Here is a 13,487-nt window from a genome sequence, read left to right on the forward strand (position 1 = left end):
GAGGCCACACGGCGGGTGGTGCACGGGCGAACGTGCGGGCGCGTTCTGGGCGCACGCTGGGCGGGGTGCGCCTCGGGCAGGCCAAAAGGGCCAGGTTTTGGGGGCCTTTTGCTCAAAACTTTTCAAAAGGACTCATGAAACTCCAAAAGCAAAACATGTAGCCCTAATGTCCAGCTCAAAGTCTTACAAAAGGATTTCACCCAAAAACTAAATGGATTTCAAGTTAAGAAGCTCCAAACATCGATAGAACGCGTTCGTCTTGGACCCGGGCAAAATCAGGAACTGGACTGTTTTCAGGGATTTTGGCCAGTTTCGGTGCAACTTTTGAGGGGTTTGGGATTTGAATTAGGCAAGAGTGTTATTGAAGGAATTGTTCGTTGGTCTTAGAACTTCAACTTCTATTCAGGACTTTTCTTGAGTTTAGTTCAACTTTTAGGAGGAATGGGCTCGTCAAGATTTGCGCTTTGGACGTTCTTCCAGACTTAGCGCAGAAATGCATTTGCATTGGTTTGACTATTTTAAGTGACTTTGACCAAGCTTTTGAACATGTTTGGTTGTGAATTAGACTTGAGTCAGTATAACAAAGTTTTAACACACTCACAGAACTACAACTTCTATTAGGGGTCTGACTCGAGTTTAGGTTGCAAAGTTTTAACAAAGTTGAGGAAAAACATGAATTCCAGGACTTACGTCATTTGTAGGATTTTGGTGTACTCCTGATTTGATTTTTGTTTTTGACCTTCTCCTACTCCAAATTAGCTAAAGTGTTATTAATAAAAGTTGTTTGAAATCAAAAGGTTTACAACTTCTATTTGGACAAAATTCCAAGTTTGTATATAAAATCTCAAGTTTCCTATTTAACTCCAAAAAGAGCTTTTTAGGGGCAAATTGGACATTTCACTTCCTGTGCTTAGTGACTAATGACTTTCTTAGGTTTAACTACACCTAATTAAGGTAGAGTTGTTACATTAGCTTCACTACTTTTCAGTGGGTCATCATCAGTTTCAGCCACCTGTTGTAAAGCCTCTCTTAATTCTGGGATCTGAAACCTTATAGCCTTAACACTTTCAAGATGACTCTCCCAACGAGTAGCTGACAATGATTTAAGAGTCAATCCTGATATGTTATCTTTTAGAATTTTCCACCTTTTTGTAGAATTAGCAATTGTTGTATACATGCGTTGGATAACTCCAAAAAATTCTATTCCTTTTCGACAAGACTTTGCCATATCACAAAGTATCAAATTCATACTATGATAACCACAAGCTGAATAAAAAGATCTTGGATTTATATCCAATACTTTCTTGTGTACCCCTATATTTTCCCTTTCATATTTGATCCATTATCATATCCCTATCCTCTCAAATTGTCTACATCAAGATCAAGATTTTTCAATTCCTCTAATAGAATATCAAATAATCCTTGCCCATGGTATCATTCACATCCAAAAAATCTAAGAAGGATTCTTCGATGCAAACGGAACCTGAAGATGTATCAACATACATTATTATCAAAGACATCTGCTCTTGGTGGCTTGCATCAGGAGTACAGGCAAGTATAACTGAGAAGTACTTTGCTTCTTTTACCTTTGCAAAAATTGCAGACCTAATTGCAGAAGCTAACAAATTTATTAACTCATTTTGGATGGAAGGACCAAGATAGTGATCACGGATTTTTTCATTGGTGATGCGGTCAATGTGCTCTTTTATAACTGGGTCAAATTCAGCCAATATCTGAACCAATCCTAAGAAATTGCCATTGTTGTCTTGATACAACTTGCTATTACTACCACGAAATGCTATATTATGTTATGCGAGAAATTTTACAATCAAAAGAATCCTGAGCAAAACTTTTCTCCAATGCTCCCTTTCCTTTTCAAGTTCTCGCTGGGCAACATTATCAATTGTTTGATTCTTCTCCAACCTGAGACGGAAGTCATATCATGAGGTCATATTTGTGACATGTTCTCTACTAATTTCGTGCTCCTTAAACCTATGGCTAAGATGAGACCAGTCATTGGACCCCTTGTTTGCTAACTGACCTCTCACAAGGCCCTTCCTCAATAATTTGCAGCAAAAACAAAATACCTTGTCAAGTTCTTTGCTATACACAAGCCATTCTCTCTCACACTTTTCTCCATTCGAGAGAACTCTACTATACGATAGTGCTGAAAATCTTCTGGAGAACTTGTCTCTAGGACCATGCTCAATGGACAAGTCTCTTTTAGGACCCTTTTCCAGCAAAATATCGATCATTTTAGGATCGAGTGCATCCCAAGTTCTTGGATCAAAGATATCAGGCTGGAAAGAATTATCAATGCCAGCGCCAATATTAGCATCATTACCTCTATCGCCATCGGCAATATTAGCCTCGTTACCTCCATCGCCATCGCCATCATGTTCTTCTTTGCCTGTATTACCGTGGCCTTCATCAACATTAGGTTCTTCTTTGCCTGTATTACCGTGGCCTTCATCAACATTAGCTTCTGTAATTTAGGAGTCTCAACCTCTATTGCATCATCACCATGACCACGACCTTCACCAACATTAGCTTCTGGAGTTTCTCTGACAACAAATCTATCAAGTGCACCCTTTTGTGATTGAGCAAAAGCTTCTGGTCTTTGTTTCTTCTTACGCTTTTCAGCACTAGATTCATACTTTCTAATTCTTATAGTAGACATAGGATACCAACATCTGTTCCATAAACCAAACAAAAATATTTGAATTAAATCAAATAGCACATGTACATGTGCAAGAAATAGCAGTTTTGTTTAGATTCAATTTAGGAAGACAGGAAGTCAGGAACCGATGGAAATTGGATTGCATTACAAAACTGACCTGCCGCCTGCCTGCCGCGGTGCGCCCTCCTGCCGACGGGAATGGGAGCGGGATCAAGGAAACGTTCAGAGGATGAGGAATACGAACTGCTGACGGTGCCCTCCTGCCCTCGAGTTTGTGACGGGAGAAGCGGAAGGGTCTACGACGATTCTGTTGCCGCGGCGGAATGTGTCGGATGCAGAACAGGACTCGCGAGTTCATGAGTTTGTGTCCCAGACGATTCAGTACCAGGCTTGTGCAGTTGGGCTGTTAAAATTTAGGAGCCCATCATTTCTGAGGCCGTGCTCGGTTGCCCACCTCGCTCTTGGCCTTCGACGGGCCTGCTTTATACTTCGTCTCCTCATCAATGAACGAGTACTGCTCTGGGCACAGGCAAATACTCTGGTTGTTTGTGCCATTGAACGTGCAGTAACTCTTAAACCCACAAATGCCGCTTCCATCATTTGTCAGTTGTGCGTCAGAGATATTGGGGGGCTTGAAGTCCACTACCACTGACCATGCTTGACTACTCAGGTTGCTGACCTTCTTCAGGCACCGATATTGCCTGAACACACCATTTGGGTCAAGTGTAGCACGATGATAGTAGTCTAACATGGAACCGGTGACCCCAGATGTCACACTGATCTGTGTTCCGTTATCCAAGGTGATGTATACCATGCCAGTCGCATTGAACACCAGCTTTGTGGTGTTCCCAGCCATGGACCGGTAGTAGTCATACAGGTTACCGGAGGGTACAACAACGGTATTAAGAAAAACACCAATACTTTACAGGTTAAGGAGGAACCGACCATTGGAGTAGTCTGTGGGGATGATTCGGCTGCGGAGCTTCATTCCTGGAGTGAGCACCTGAGTAGGCACGATGGTATCTGCAGGGTTTTTTGAAGCTCCCCTATTTGGTAGAGCCATCTGCAGCAAGCAGCACAAAATTTCCAGCATCGAGCATGGCAGCGTATACTGCACCTACAACTTGCGGATTCCATACCTCTGTTCCAGTGGAATCCTGGAGCGAGAGCGCCCCATTTGAGTTGAGAAGGAGCTGGGAACCGGATGAAACTTGTACCAGGGCTGGATTTGGATCATTAGTCTTGGCATACTAAACAACCGTCTTATCACTGGTCTTTCTGAACCAGATAGCAAGCAGATAGGAGGAGGCATTACCCTCGATGAACCGGAAGCCGAACGTGAAGTCGCCGGATGGCGAGAGCCAAAAGCTGCGAGGCCCTTCAGGTGTCCTGGAGGAGCCTAAGGTTGTTTTCTGTTGAGCTTGAAGAGAAGTAGAGGACAGCAGCAGGAGCAAGAACAAGAGGAGGAGAGGTGACATGGTTCGTTTGATTTAATTTGGCCCTCAGTTCTTGCATCCGATGGCAAACTTATGCATCTCTTGTTTTTTTGAGTCTTCGTTGACTTGACTTGACAATGGATGGGTCATCGGCATGTGGTGTAATAGTAGGCAGCTTTGAACTAGTCAATCATGGTAGTTGGCTGCTCCACGAGCATGGATCCTTGTTTGTGTGACTACTCCTTGCTCGACTTATAGCATAGTTGTTAGGGCTTTGCGGCGAGTCGTGGCGACTGGCGAGCCCAAGTGGTCTGGACGGCTAGGTGCCTATGCGCTCGCCTAGGCGACAATTAGACGGTGAAAACATATAATCGCACTTTTGACTAGGAATTCAACATATGTCGTCACATTGTAAGAGATAATATTGTTGGCTGTATCCAATAGTTGATACAAATGAATTTTAACACCATACATTCCTTTACCATCATTCATATTGTCACTGTGAAGGGCATAGGCCAGCAGGCTTAACCACAGATAGCCTGACATAACATAGTACGCATATAGTTAGTGCACTACTAGTTCTGCGTTAAATGTGTAATTGTCTAGTTAACAATAGCAAATCAACTAGGTGTTTCTAACAGCAACAAGCTGATAGCTGAACAAAAGGTAAACCGCTGGCACTGCACCATCTCAAAGTCCAACTCTATGTTTCTGTCATTGTTGTCAACGTATCACTCATCATCTAAGACAAAGGCATCCATCTTCCTTTCAGCGTCAATGTTTCCATCATCTGATCCATGAATATCGTCGGCTTGCAGGCCTTATAGTCATCTTCCACATCCTCGTCATCACACACAAAGACTTCTTCCTCTTGGCTTTTTGTATTGTTGGGGCTTCTTTCAGCAGAAGCAGCAGAAGAATCTTGGACATCATTTGACATAGCATTTCTGTCAACATGAGACCGAATAAACATACAGTTGTCACGAGAGCTCTCCTTGGAAGGTTGCGTCCTTGGAGTGTGCTTGATGTGCCAGTGGCCTCTTCGACATTGGCCCCAACAGTAGCATTCTTGCCGACCCACTCACTTTCCCACTGGAATCCTTCAAGGATCAAAGGATTGGCATTCCTGCCCTCACGACGAACCTGATGAAATCTGGCTTCAATCTTGTTGTTATATTGGACATACACCAAATCATTTACCTGCTGATGCTCAATAAGTCGATTCCGTTTCTTTGAATGAATCTGAAAAGAAAAAAAAGGCAGCCACATTTAGTAGGCCAAAATGCACATTTCCATCCTGGGTCATTTGACTTGGCCCTCCTCTTCGGATTGTCCATTGGGTCTGAAAGAGCATCTAGGTTCCTAATTCAATTTTGGCGATTAATGAAAACATGATCATTGCGACTAACATGTGTTTTACAACGGTATTCATTAAGTTAGTGCAATGATGGGTTTTCATGGTAGTCTTGGCCACAATCATGTGAGTGAAATTGTATAGGTTCAAAGGATAAGCGAGAAGACTAAGGACAAGCTAGTTCCAAGTGTCGTTTGGCGTTGAGAGATACTTGAATTAGTATATGTCTTTTATTTTCCTTGGGCCATACTATAAGGGGGGCAAAGAGTAGTAGCTTGACCTAGGTGAGTACTTGAGTTGAGTGGATGCACATTTGTGAAACAAGGCACTAGTAAGCTTAGTTGAAGCCCATGGATATGAAGAAGTGGTGGAACTCCAAAGAAGTTGAATTGGATGAGATACACACATTGAATATGCAAAGTAGGGTGTCACCGACTGATTCGATGACCACTACTGAGTGTCACCGAATCGGTGACTGCAGTGTGTGTGTGCAGAGGGATGGACAGGATCATAGATTGATTCGAGGCTATAGAGGGCCCTCAGCGTATAAGTTGATGAGTAGTGGTTGCGCCAGCATTGCCTGTGTGTGACTGTGTCGACCGATTGATTCGGTGGGTGCCTTTGTGCCCCACCGAATGAGTTGGTGTGATCGGCTCCGCTTGCGATAGGCTTAAAATCGGCTCTGGAAGTTTTTGAAATTATTTGAGGCCTCAATGATTGTTACTGTGGCCGAATTAGTCGATGATGTGTCAGTAATAACCGATTGATACGGTGCTCACTTGGGACCATCACTGAATCAGTTGGTGATGGGATTTTCTGTGCATGTGAAGGCAACGGCTAGTTTCTTGCCTTGGCCTATAAATACACCTTGGGCTGGTTCATTTCAACTCTCTTGACACTCAGGGAAGCTAATAAACAATTTGGAGGTCAAGGATGAGTTGAGCACTAGAAGTGACTTGAGAAGTTCTTAATTGAAGATTAAGGACATCATTAGTGCTTGGAGAGTAGCATAGTGTGCATCCATCCATCTCTTTGACTTGTGTAGGTCAAGTGAGAGTCTTTGCTTGTTACTCTTTGTGATCGGCATCACCTAGACGGTTTGTTGGTGGTGTTCTTGGTGAGCTCTCAAGGAGGTGACTTGTGAGAAGCCCCGAGAAGTGTTGTGCTTTGTTTGGAATCTGCCAATCCGGAGTGGAGAATGGATTACATCTAGTGAGCACTTGATCCTTGCGCGGATCAAGGGGGAGATATACCCTTGCCGGGTGCTCCAACGAGGATTAGGGGAGAGTGCCAACACTTCGATACCTCAGGAAAAAATTGGCGTTCTAACCCTCTCTTACCTTCCACACCTAAATTCCGCATTTACTTTCCACATTTTAATTTCTAGAATTGTCATGCTAGTGTAGGATTGGAACTAGGTTGTAGACCTTTGTGCAAATAGAATAGACACACATGTTAAGGTTGAAGGTACATGGGATGATTAGGGTTGTTGTTAGGTTTTAATTTTCACAAAAAATTGTAGAAGCCTAATTCAACCACCTAGGCATCTTGATCCTTCCACTAATTCAACCACCTAGGCATCTTGATCCTTTCAATTAGTATCGGAGCCTCATTCTCAATTGGATAGGCTTCACTGCCTAGAGCAAGATGTCTGGGGATAGACCCCCTCCAATGTTCGATGGCGACGATTTTTCCAATTGGAAGATTCGTATGGAGGCTTGCCTAGATGCCATCAACAATGGAGTCTATAGGGCCTCCGTACATGGTTCCCTGCATTGCATACAATGCTAATCCCACCGCTGCCAAATCCAACTATGAAAAGTAGAATGCCAAACTCATAACACCCTTTTCCATGGCATTAGCAAGGAAGTGTTCAATAGGGTGCGCACGCACAAGGATGCTCATGAGCTTTGGAAAAAATTGTTGGAAATGCATGAGGGATCCAAGGATGAGAGAGAGAGGAGTGTTAGAAAGTTGTCATGGATAAAATCAATGGTTTTAAAATGCTTCCTCCTGAAAATGCTAATTAAATATTCTCACGTTTGAATGTTCTCCTAAAGGAGCTCAATGACCTTAGGCATCGCCAAGATGGAGGAGATTGAAATCATAAGAAGAATACTTAGCATTCTCTCCAAGGAAAAGTACTCCAACATCGTCACCTACTTCCATCAAGTTGACCTTGAGAAGGTACGAGATTGCCAAGATCTCGGGGAAGATTAGTGACCATGAGATGTACATGGGCAACACAAATCAAGAAGGTGCTGCTTCCTCCAAGAAGAATGATATTGCACTCAAGGCAACCAAGAGAAGAAAGCTCACATAAAAAAGGAAGCAAGTGAGGATGAAGGAGGAGCCTAACGTTATGTTTTGTTGAGCTTGAAGAGAAGTAGAGGACAGGAGCAGGAGCAAGGGCAAGAGGAGAAGAGGTGCCATGGTTTGTTTGATTTGGCTCTTAGTTCTTACATCTGATGGTAAACTTTTACATCTCTTGGTTTTTGGGGCCTACTTGACTTGACTGTCGATGGGTCATCGAAACCATCATGTGGTGTAACAGTAGGCAGCTTTGAACTGCTTAATCATATCATGGTAGTTTGGCTGCTCCATGAGCATGGGTCCTTGTCTGTGTGACTACTCCTTGCTGGACTTGTACCGTCAGAAGAAAGGTGATTTGTCACACTAGTTCTGTTGTTGCATGTTCAGTGGTTCTGCTTCTGCCATCAGCGGTTGAGTGAAGCCTATCCTAACCTTAGGCTCTATGAAGGTATGTTTAGCTCAGTTGTGTATATTGAATTTGCCTGAATTTTAGTCCTCCTCTTCTACACACATTTGGGTACATGTTTTTATCCATATACCAAAATGTAGCAACATCTATATGTGTTTGATTTTTTATTCTACCTTTGGTGGGTTGTTGTTTTCTTCCACCTACATTTGTCTCCTCTTTTATTTTTCCGACAAACCTTGAGTTGATTGTAGTTCCTCTTCTACGCACTTCATATTTTTTTCTCCTAACCTTTTGGCGATGGTGACATGGATCCTCTTCATATTTTGTTGGAATTTTGTGCTGATGGTGGATCCTCCTAGAATTCAAAATTACACTTCAATCTGAAATGGAGATCGATTTCAGCAGCCCCAGTTGCATGTGACATGTTTTCCACTAAACAAAGTGGACTTGTATCATTACTTTTACACCGAGTTTTTCCCACATCACTCGCTGGCATGATGGAACAAGTGAGTTGAAAGTAGAAGAAGCACCGGACATCATTTGATCGTTTCATCTGGCTGCTGGAAAAAGGCACCGCAGGTCATGCCTTCAAGGCTTGTTTGGTTTTGATCCTTCCAAGAGCTCATTTTCATCTCTCTAAGTGCGCAAAGGATTTCAGCCTGACCCATTTTACCCACGAGCCGGCACCCCACCAGATCCAGGTCCACTGGAGTCCACAACAATAAGGTATCGAGCCTAACTCAACCTAAAAGATGAGCTTGGGTGGGGGCTGCCCCCACCTATATGTTGTGCTCCCCAACCATCAATTTTTGACGTGTGGGACTAAACCTAACCAATCTCCCCCATCACACATCGGGCCCAACTCTTCCATCACAAGCAATCCATGTGATCTCCGGAAGACGTTATCCCAGGCCCCGAGTCCAACTCTCCAGTCACAACTCAACCTGTGTGATCCTCCGAAGACGTTCACAAGCTCCCCCGTCATCATTTGACCTAGGTGTTCCAGATTTTTGACCTTTTTAGCCCTGATACCACTTGGTAGAGTGTGCAGCAAATTCCAGCTCGGCCCTCTATACCCACGGTCCACCGAAGCCCACAACAACAAGGCCTCGGGCCTAACTCAACATAAAAGACTAGCCTGTTGGGTGAGGGCTGCCCCCACCTATATGTTGTGCTCCCCCACCATCAATTTTCGATGTAGGACTAAACCTAACATCCTTCCATGCTGGATCGCTGCTTGGGCACAACTGCCTAGCTCAGCTGTGTATACTCTATGAGAGGTATTTAGATGTTTGTAATTTGCCACATGGACGAGAAAGACTAATGTTATTGGTACCTTGAACATGTTGCAGTGTTCATTTTGCGATTGATTTTTTCCAACACCTCTTACATGAAAAGCTTGCTTAAATAGAATTTTATGTTAAATTGTAGGATTTTTATGAACATATGAATGAACATTGAGATCTTTATGCACACTATACAGAGGAAATAAGATCTATATATATTGAACATGAATTTTTCATGAATTCTAGTGTTTTGACATGTCATCCATGCCCCCTATCACTACACTACTCAAGTCAACAGTAGGTTTCTTAAACCACCTGACTGCTTTAGGTTCGTGACCTTACCTCAAACCTGCTATCTCTTCTAACTACCTAACTTAATCTCTGCATCCATGTTCGCTTCCACTCTTATTCCAGGTTGATGAAAGTACAACTCAAAACTATTCCTACAATCATACTCCTTTCTTTCCAAATTGCTCGCTTGTCTTACTCCCCTTTGAGTCTGATTTTTGGGGAGTGCCCAAAAGTTTTTATCTTGGTGCAAATTTTTGTAACTACGTAGTTTTGTAGCTAGGAGCACAAAGTTTATAATGCGATAGTATAAAGTTCCTAATTCTAGAACGCAAAGTTTTGCACCAAGGAGTGTAATGTTTTGCAACGCCCTAGCAGTAAGTTTTCTTATTCAGAGTGTAAAGTTTTAAAATAACAAAGTATATATACAGGATCACAATTTTTTCAAAGAATTAATATGGTTTTGTAAATATAATGTCCCCAACATATCATTTGATAGCTGGTTGTGGGGAAACTTCTCTTCTATAAAGTATCGGATCTATGAGGCACAAAGTACTGGATATGTGATTACAAAGTTTTAGACTAGGAGTAAGAAGTTTTAAATACCCTACCACAAAGCTGTAGGGTTTTGGTAGTGCAAAGTTTTTGGAATTACAGAGTTATTTAGCGCAAAGTTTATCTTGTGGTAGTATAAAATTCCCAAATCCAGAGCACAGAGTTTGGAATTACAAAGCTTTTGCATCTACAAGTGTAAAGTTTGAAATGCAACTGTATTAAGTTTTCTTATTTACAATGCACAAAGTTTTATATGCAGGAGTGCAATTTTTAAAACGTGTCTGTAGGAAGTTTTCAGTATCCATGCTGAAATCTTGTTTTCACTTCCAAGTTGTATATATAAAATCTTGAATTTATGAATTTGGAAGCAATAACTAAATTCCAGTAGAAAAGACTTCTTACCTACAACTTAAAAGTTTTTCCATTTCGATTTTGTCATAGATCATTCTTTTGGGTAGGCTGCATAATTTTTTTTGCAGTGATAGGACCATTGGAGTAAGGATAAGTTGCATAATATTTTCGCAAATTTTCATTTTCCCTATGCTTAGATATGTGTATTACTAGTCAATTGTAAAAGGGGGTCAGAACAAAGTTTCTACATTTGGGGCTACAAAGTTAAGATATGCTACTACAAAGTTTCTAAATTTAGAGTAGAAAGTTTGGAACTAAAAAGTTTTGAAGCTGGGAAATACAAAGATTATAATGTGCTTGTACAAAGTTCCTAAATTTGGAGTTCAAAGTTTTAGATGATAAAGGATTCAAGAGTAAAATGTCCCAGTATAAGGTTTTTGGCTTTTTTGTGAGTGAAGAACTGTATGTCTAAAGTTCTTATTTAACTTGTAGAAAGTCTTTCACTATAAATTTTTGTATTTGAAATTACAAAGTTTAAGGTATGATAGTACAAAGTTTTCTAAATTTAGAGTGCAAAGTTTGGAATTAAAATTTTCAAACTGAGAATACAAAGCCTTTTAATGTGCTAGTTGAAAGTTCCTAAATTTGGGGTTCAAAGTTTTAGATCATAAAATTTTGGATCTAAGAGTAAGACATTTCAAATTTTCTATTGCAAATTTCTTGATTTGGAAGTTTTTTTAGATTTTTGAGTGTATTTTTCTTCATATTTGCTTGACCTCAAAGTTTTTTGATTCCTAATTTAGAGTTTTAAGTGCTTGGACAAATTTTTCTCACTCTTTTTACAAGATGAAGTTTATATCAATGCGAATGCAGTCAAAGTTTATATTCATAATTTAAGAGTTTCCAACATTTGAGTATAATATTTTTTATATTTGAAAGTTTTTAACTTAGTGGTAGGTAGTTTTTTTTAATTTTAAGTTTCTTCTCTACTATTACAGAGTTATAGAGTTTCATAATTGGCAATTCAAAATTTTCAATATGACTATATTAAGCTTCCGATTTCTTTTAATTCTAATGTGTTTTCTTCAGAGTATCAAAGTTGATTTCTATCACTGAAGATGCACCTTTTTGTTGCTAAAAATCATGATGATGCTTTGTGCTGAAGATGGACAAGCATTTATAACATGAACGAATTGTCCAGTCTTCTTTTTCGAGGATCAGTCATTTCTCCTCCTGTACTGTTCCTCCTGTACTGTTCTACATTTATATGTATGTCAAACAATCCCTCAGACCATTAACTCACCCACACACCCGCTATTCCGAAACAGAAATCACGAGAACTGAGAAATAGGAAGAAACTTGACGTAGAGAGAACCAGACAAGTACAGAGAAGCCTAATCAGGGATAGGGAACCAGAAAAGACAGCTAGTGATAGTGACATATGCATGCCAGTTAAAAACCACGACCAACTACTGACTGCCAATGCCCGTTCATCGCAACTGTCGCGCGGTGAACGATCGCTCGCTAATGACATGTACATGGAACATTTATTCTAGTAAGTCCTATAGGAAGGGGGAGGGGAGGCGGGGGGAGGGAGGAGAGGGAGGGAGGAGGAGGGGAGGTGGCCAGCGGAGGGCAGGAGAGGGAGAGGATAGGGAGATGGTCAGGTGGATAAGGTGCCGGGCAGAGGGAAAGGAATGGGTGGGTGGAAGACCGGAGAGAGAAAGGGGCTGGTGGGTAGATACGGTGCCGGACGGATGCGAGCTGTGCTCCAAAACTTATTTGAACAAAAAATTCAGGTACAGACTCCTCTTTTCACTACCGGACAGTGGGAGGGCTCGGCGGTGATGCTAGTTTTCACTACCTGTTATGTGTTGTACCACGATTACATGATTGACTTTCATTCAGGTTTCTATGCCGGATTCTCTTAAACTGGTAGTGATAGCTCGGCTCGGATGGCTCATTCTGAAGTAGTGTATCCTACTATTCCACGTTGGTTGTAGAGTCTGGATTGATTGTGATTGCATTGTCGAAGTCTGAAACTCTTCAAAGGTCATCGTTCCTTTTCTTATCAAACCTAAATTTTAACATCTTACAAGATTTGGCACAAGAGAAGCTTTCTATTTCCGATTAAAATGGCATGAAGGTAGATGCGTGTGTTGGATATTATTGTGATCTCAACATAACAACTCAGATTACACCTCACATACGTGTCCCACCTACGTTGTATGTGATTAGGACTCAGGTGCTATAATTGGCAAGCACACCAAAGTGTAACCAACTAGGACTCGGCCCCCATCCCACAATGCTATCTATCTATCTATCTATCTATCTATCTATCTATCTATCTATCTATCTATCTATCTATCTATCTATCTATCTATCTATAACACACCTGGGTGCATCCTGTATGTAGAATGCACCCAGGTCGGTGGGCGCACCAGGTTGCAGCAACTAGCGCACCCAACCAAACATGTGGTGCATGCTTCCTAAGTTAATTTATATCTTCCACCTACCACATAAACCCACCTAGCATACAAATCCCACCAGACTGCATGCATACATGCATGGAATCTTTTGTTGGTTCGAATCTTTGAAACAAATTTTCTCCTAAACCATAACCCCGATTGCCAAACCGTTTGTTGCATCCGACTCAAAAAAATATGCTTAATAAAACTAGATCCAATACGGATATTTTTTTTAATCATTTAAGCGAGTTGCATATCAATGTAGTACCAGTTGCAACTAGTTATAACCCTATGTATTATATGCATCAAGTCAATATGATTGCAATTATGAGTTGCAATCGTACCTT

At 41.4% G+C, this 13,487-nt stretch overlaps 1 pseudogene; it reads right to left on the reverse strand.

Annotated features, from left to right (window-relative positions):
• Nucleotides 1–949: 949 nt before the first annotated feature.
• On the reverse strand, nt 950–3,536 carry LOC140223428 (uncharacterized; annotated as a pseudogene).
• Nucleotides 3,537–13,487: the final 9,951 nt, after the last annotated feature.

Source organism: Setaria viridis, chromosome 7 (genome assembly GCF_005286985.2).
Source record: "Setaria viridis chromosome 7, Setaria_viridis_v4.0, whole genome shotgun sequence".
NCBI classification, from domain to species: domain Eukaryota; kingdom Viridiplantae; phylum Streptophyta; class Magnoliopsida; order Poales; family Poaceae; genus Setaria; species Setaria viridis.